The sequence below is a fragment of the Mastomys coucha genome, unplaced genomic scaffold (genome assembly GCF_008632895.1).
Source record: "Mastomys coucha isolate ucsf_1 unplaced genomic scaffold, UCSF_Mcou_1 pScaffold9, whole genome shotgun sequence".
Lineage (NCBI taxonomy): Eukaryota > Metazoa > Chordata > Mammalia > Rodentia > Muridae > Mastomys > Mastomys coucha.
This window is the reverse complement of record NW_022196915.1, coordinates 107,330,995-107,338,332: the sequence shown is the minus strand read 5'-3', so window position 1 is coordinate 107,338,332 and position 7,338 is coordinate 107,330,995. Positions and strand designations below refer to the sequence as shown.

At 41.6% G+C, this 7,338-nt stretch overlaps 1 protein-coding gene across 5 annotated transcripts in view; it reads right to left on the bottom strand.

Moving 5' to 3' along the window:
• Clybl (citrate lyase beta like) overlaps window positions 1-7,338 on the bottom strand; it is a 218,833-nt gene that overhangs the window by 30,602 nt on the left and 180,893 nt on the right. The window lies entirely within an intron of this gene.

Genomic DNA, 7,338 nt, shown 5'->3' with positions numbered 1-7,338 from the left:
GGATGGTTTCTACACACTGTTTCAGATGGCTGGAACACAATGGGAATGTCCCATCATGCACATTGGTATACCTCTGAATGGCAGAGTGATTTGGCCATTAGTGTGATTTCCAACTGAAGAGGTTAAAATAACTAATTAACTGATGGGCATTAACTATGGACTAAGCATGGTTTCAGGTCTTTTACCCACATCTCTTCATTTAATAAATCTTAGAAACTAGATGCCATAGGGACTGTGGCAATGTCACCTGTCAGCATATTCACATTAGGGGAAAGCTAAGCATTTGCTTTTCTGCTCCCCAGGTATCACACTTTTTAAAAAAAAAAAAAAAATCATCTTTTTTTATATTATTTGTTTTGTGACCAAGTTGTGTCTTGACATTCAATTAAGAAGGTGCCCACAGGAGTCTGACGCTCAGTACGTGAGAGACTCCCACTAATTCAGGTGGAAACAGTAACATCACCAAGAAATCCCTGCACGGAGTGCTTGACAAATAGACTGTTTTCTTTGATTTGACAGTCTTTGCTGCAGCTATGAAAAGCTGAAAGTCACATTTGAATTATCCCAAGGAAAAAAATGTATAAGCCCAAATATGTTAAGCATTAGCTTTGAGTTTGTGGGAAGACTGTGGATGGGTGGGTGAAGAGGGGCGCACTAAGGGGTGGGAGTTGGTGTGGAGAGAAAGGAAGCTCTCAGGGCCATTATTTCCTGCCAATTCCAGTTTCAAAAATAAAGTCTTCCATCTTGCCAACAGCTCTCAACCAATTCTCACTGCCAGAATGAACGCTTATCAAAGGTAGTTTAATTCGGGAAGAATTTTTATTACACCAATAAAACTTTAAAGCATCTAACTACTGACGAATTCACTAAAGAAGAAGTCTTGGTGCTGGTTAAGACCACTCACTGTTCTTGCAGAGGACCCACACTTAGGTTCTTGAATCCACATGGTGGCTTACAGCTGTCTGTGACTCTAGTTCCAGGGGAGTGATACATTCTGCTGGCTTCCATAGGCACTAGTTACATATATATGTATGCACCATGTTTGTGTGTATGTATATCTGTATATATAAATCTTTATACATTTTCTAACAGTATACAGCCATTAGAATAGAGGCATGTATCTAGGAAAATAGCTCCCCAAAGTACAGATAACTATGAGTCATTTGCTGCAAGTAGTGGAGCCTTAGCACTCAGGAGGCACAGATATGTAGAACGCAGAGGCTGAGACAAGCCTCGTCTACATAGGGAGTTCCCATACTAGCAGAGTTACATGGTAAGAGCCTAACTAAAACAACGGCAGCAACAACAAAAAGTTCAAATTATTTAAGCCAACACAAGTCTACATCCAGTCAAAGAGACAACCCAAGACAGTTGATTTAAACCAGACATAAGTAAGTCTACCTCTGAATGGAAACCAGGAAGGCTTCTAGTTGGGGTCTGAGCTACACAGTGAGATGAAAAGGTAGTTTAGAGTTATTAGATCACATGGGAATGGCACCCAGAAGGACTTTAGGACGTCTCTGTACCGACTTGATTTGCAGAGCATTGGCTGTAAATAATTACACCAAGAGAAAGCTCGTGAGCTTAACAGGGGCTTGAGTCCAAATGATGCTATTCTTTCTGTTTTTAAATTCTTAAAATCTGTTTTCACAGTGTGTATGTGTGTTGTGGGAAGTATGTATACATCAGTATGGATGCCAAAAGAGGTCAGAGGCTCTGCCGGGCGGTGGTGGCGCATGCCTTTAGTCCCAGCACTTGGGAGGCAGAGGCAGGCGGATTTCTGAGTTCGAGGCCAGCCTGGTCTACAGAGTGAGTTCCAGGACAGCCAGGCTATACAGAGAAACCCTGTCTCGAAAAAAAAAAAAAAAAAGAGGTCAGAGGCATCCGACTCCCCTGCAGCTGGAGTCATAGATGGTTGTGAGCCACATTTGATGAGGTATGGGGAACCAAACACAAGCCCTCTGCAAGAGAAGTATAGAAGCCACCTCTCAGCACCCACCCTTTCTCAACTGGGTTATTCCACAGTGCAGACCCCATTTAGATTCTTTGCTATGTACTGTTGCTGAAGAAGCTAATGGGAACATACCTATAACCAAGCACAGGAGTGAGATAGCAGGAGGGATTCTTCTGCTTTTACTAGTACCCATTTTCAGACCCACAGCCTCAGAGAACCTAAAAACCAGGTCATATTGCACACAGCGTGGACAGCTACGAACTATGGATAGCTTGGGTCTGTAAACATTCCAACTTGTGGGTTCACAGCAAGTCAGCTGTGCAGACTTGCAGGTTTGAAATACTGAATGGGAACAAGTCAAATGGTTGTACGGTCATGCTGAATACGATAGCGTACTTAGGAGGCGGAGGAAGGAGGATGTCCAGTTTCAGGCCAGCCTGGTCTACATTGCAAGACACTGTTAAGGAAGACAAACAAATGTCTGCAGAGCACATGTGCTTGATGATGCAGAATTCCTGGCAACTTCTTAAATTGTGTCTCAGAATCTAAGCGCTAAGCTGTTTGGTTATTTCCTTTGGATTTGAAGGGAACTGTTTGTGCAGAGCTCTTGCTATAAACCTTCCTGTTATTTTCATCTGAGGTTGGATTGCCATGGTTTTCACACATTCCTCTTCACTGAGTAAAACTCAATCCTTTGAAACTGGATGCAAATGAAGCACCAAATTCCAGTCTCTACTAATAATCTGATTAGTCATTAACCAGTTATAATAAAGAGCAGTGAGTGCTCAACATTTTATTCCTTTTTCCTCTTGTTTGTTTTTGTTTTATTTTGATTTTTGTTTTGTTTTTGTTTTGTGTTTTGTGTTTTTTGTTTTTTGTTTTTTTTTGTGTTTTTTTGTCACAGAATAAACAGGGAGCTCTCTCCTGGCATCACCCTATACCTTTCCAAAAATGGAGGCGTGTGTCTGAGGTATATTGACACCCAGAACTCTTGTTAACAGGCTGTTGCTTGCTACAATTTATATCAATGAAGAATGGATCCCTCTGGTACATATCCCAAAATATCCAACAACCTTACTAAATTTACACCAGCCAACAAGTGTGTGGATTTTTTATTTATTTATTTTAATGTCGAAATATGTCACTGTGCTAGTAAACACACCCATTGCCATCTGTTGGGTTAAGATAAAGACAGCTTCTAAGAACAATTAGTGCTGTGTATTCTGCTAGCTTGGTCCACCCAGTCATGAGGAGAAAGAAGCTCTGTGCTCTGTTCGCTTGACTTCTCCCTACCATCGCTCCTATTTCCATCAACCCTTCCCTTCCTTCATCCTTCCTCTTGTTCTCTGGCGATACTCCTCTCTCCGTCTCCGTCATAGGTGGGATAAGACAGGGTCTGCAGGTGTCTGGCAGACTCTCCTGAGTAGGGTCTCTAGAAGTAACTTGCAGAAACTAAAAAGGAGTGAGCTTTGTGGGGGAAGAATGTTTAGGGAAGGTTGGTCTCATGAGGCCGAGGAAGCGCTAACAGAATAGCCTTGTTGAAGGCTCCTCTCTGTGAGATGAACTCAGCTCTCGCAGATCTGACAAGTTAGATATCTGGATGACAGAATTAAGGCCTTTTATGAAAAGTTTTGTTATGTCTTGGAAGAGTTCACTCACTAGCATCGAGTGTTCTGTATCTTGTCTGTTTTCAGATTCCACATGGATTTCAGACAAGGTTGGAATGGACCAGAATCTTCCAAGGCTTCCCAAAGTTCCTACAACCGATCGATATTCCGTGCCACAGGCTACTTGGTGCAGTGGACCAGAGGCTAATAAAACTGTCCTTATCCATAAGCCACAGTATTATGTGACCGTGTCTGGGCCAGGAACCAAGGCGTGCTATGATTTCAGAGCCTGGATTCCTGTCACCTGGTGAGGAGACATGCTCCGGTGACGTAGGAAAGCAGATAAATCAACCATCCCCAAGACCTGCAGCCTCCGAAATTAAGGGAGAAAATCTGCGTGCGGTTGGTTCAATTGGCACCCATTAAAGCTAATAACTAATCATCCTCGCGAGTTTCTAGCTCAGAACGATGAGATCTGCAAAGAAAACAACATCCGTCCACTTTTACACTCCAGTGGAAGGGGTGGTCCCTCGCGGCAGGGCGGCACAGTCTCGCCATCTGGAGAATAAATCGAGTGTGAAGTACAGTATAGTTTGGGACCAAGCTCCGTGGCGGCCGCTCAGCAGTCAGTTCATTAGCCCCAAACTTCCAGGGATTAGAGGGGCATCAATTCTACTGTCGGATAGGATGAGACAGACAGGGCACAGGATTCAAGAAGCATCGAGACAACCAGGAGCCCCCTCTGGCTTATTTATAGAACCACAAAGTATAAACACACTCAAATAAGTGCCTTAAATAACAGCATTATCACAGTTCCCTAACATCTGAATTAACACCTCCTCCCCCACCCCCGCAACCCTCCTCCCTTGTCCCCTCCCAAAACTGACCGTTAAAGTGCACACTTTTATGGACCAGGGGAAAGCTTGCCTCCATCAGAGGCTGAGATCTGGTAATTAAGAAATAGGAAGGACGTCCCAGACTCAGGGGAGATACATATATAAAATTAATATTTTCACTCCATAAAGACAAATGCCATGCCTTGTATTCCAAACCACTTCTAAACTCTTCCTTTTCTAGACTGGCTCATCTTAATCCATCTTATTGATCAAGCGATGCCACAGGTATGGCCTCTTCCAGGTTTTGAGTATAAGGTCCTGATATCTGCTTCTTTAAGCTAAAGTTGTCCAGGTCAAGTTAGGTCAAATCAAAACAAAGCAAAAAAACAAAAAATGGAGTGAACTGCTCCATTTAAAGACCTCATTTTTCATCTGCTTTTTAGACGTTTTTGATAAAAATCAGAAATGCCTGTGACACAAAAGTCATCACAAGGAGGCCATATTGTACTTCTTCATAAATGCACAGAATTTATCATTTACAGGAGTCATTAGAAGGGAGGTAGTAATTGAACTGAAAAAAATGTTCCCTGATTCTTGCAAACTGGTAATGTGTTTCATTAGACAAGAGACAGTGTTGACTTTTAAAAGGTCATTAATTGTACAAAATAATGAGTTTTGTTCTGACATTTTCAAATATGCACAGGATATATTTTGATCATATGAATTTCTAGTTCACTGGTTTTTGTTGTTGTGGAAAAGAAATCTTGATTTGTTTTCTAAAAGGAAAAGGGAGGATAAAAGGAAGAGAGAAAGACTTGCCTTGATGACATTCTGTGTATTAACTGGTTTAAAATCTCACACCTTGATACATCCTGCAAGATTCTCCATGTCATTCCTGTTTACTCTGAATCCACAGATCTAGACATAGGAAAATTTTTTGTGTGTTTATCGTGAATGATACATTAAAACAAGGGCTTATAGCAAAAAATTACAAACCATCTTTCGTTTCATTTCAAGGACTGAGAAGGCTCAGAAAGCTTACAGTACGTGCTTGGAATTTCTCACTCCGGAGATTGAATTGACTCTACAGGCGGCAAACACCACATATAAAAGACAACGATGACATCCAAAACTCTATGACAACAATTTATTTCACAGGCTCTGAGCAATTAAAAACATTTCTAAGGCAGCCAGCAAGAGGGGCTCTGAGGGTAAAAGTCCTTGGGCAAAGCTTGAGGACCTGAGTCCGATCCCAACCCTCACTGTGGAAAAGAGAACTGGCTCTTGCAGGTTGTCCTTTGACCTCCACACAAGCCAGATATGCTCTGGCATGCACTCCATCACAAATAAATGTAAAAAAGTTTAGAATATCTCTAAAGGAAAAATGGCTCTGAGCCACATGAGCACTACATTTGTCTCACACCAGGGAGTGAAGGCTTTGCATTTGTGCATTTCTCTGAAGAACTATAAATAAATACCCATCTCAATAACAAGCACACAGTAGGGCTGAGGGAAGAGTGGGACTGTCTGCAACTTACACTGAATTTCAGAGAATGAGGTACTGGTGAACAAGAAGACAGAATGAACATGTTAGTGGGAAGATACATCAGGGAGTACACAGTATTTGTTATACAATCTTCCAAATGTTCTGATGTTCAAAATTCTGGGAATAAAACTGAGGAGAAAAAAATCCTGAAAAGATTTCTAAAATGTTCACATTTTGGAAAGCTGGTCCATGACAATATATTTAAAAATATTAAAAAACAATTCTCTATAACATTTGTATATATTTGGGTATTTTCACATTAAAAGAAGTTAAAAAAGAATAACTTTTAATTTGTTATCTGTAAACAATTATTTGAGTTTTTGGTGGGTTTGTCTGCTTGTTTGTTGTTTTGGTGGTAGTGGTGTTTTTGTTATTTCTTTTTGAAGATTTTTTTTTTTATGTGTAGCACATGCATGTCTGGTGCTCTCAGAGGGCAGAAAAAGGCATTGAATGCCCTACAATTGGAGTATGGGTGGTCATAGGCCACCATATGGGTGCTGGGAACCAAATTCAGGTCCTTTGCAAGAGCAACAATTGTTCTTCACCACTGAGCCATGTTTCCAGCCTTTGGTAATGGTTTAATGAGATAAAATTCACACAACATATAACATGCCTGTTTGTACTTCTTCTTTCTGCACATTTGCTTTGTTTTGAAACTCAGAGACATAGCATAGAACCTTCCATAAATCGCTTCTGTCATTTGTGGTTAGGTGTCAGGGTTCATGCATGTCCCGCCATTCATCCATTCATCAGTTCCTTCTCTTCTACTGTCAGACAATATCCTATTTTTACTATATTTACATCAGCTAATGGACATCTAGGTTGCCCGATACTATGGGGCTATTGTGGAATATGCTCTAACATTTATGAACCCCTCCTTTGTATAATATTCACATACATTTCTATCTTTGTATTGAAAAGAAAGTTGGTCTCCTAGTTCACGTAGTAATGTGTATGCTCAGCCTTTTGAGGAACGGTCAGCTGGTTCTTGAAGTGGCCACACCAATTTAATATTCCCATCCTGGCAGAATATGGTTAGTAATAAGAGGCCCATAGGACTGGAAGTGAAGTAACAATTTAGTCAGTAGAACAGAACCTACTGCCCATAGGCAGGAGTGACACTTCCCACAGGGCCTAAGCAGGGGAAAGGGAGTCCTGGACTGGGGCTGGAGCCTCTGAAAACTAAGGATTTTAGCATCAGCAGCAAAAGGAGCAGACAGCCCCCAGGAAAGAGCTGGGATAGCTGTGAGAATACAGGCACTTGCCACAGACAAGCCTGACATTCTAAGTTTGAGCCCTAGAACCCATGATGGAAGGAGAAAACTGACTCCTGAAAGCTGTTCCATGTAGGTAATGTGTGTTGTGCCCCCTCCCCCTCTTCTCCCCCCCACCTCT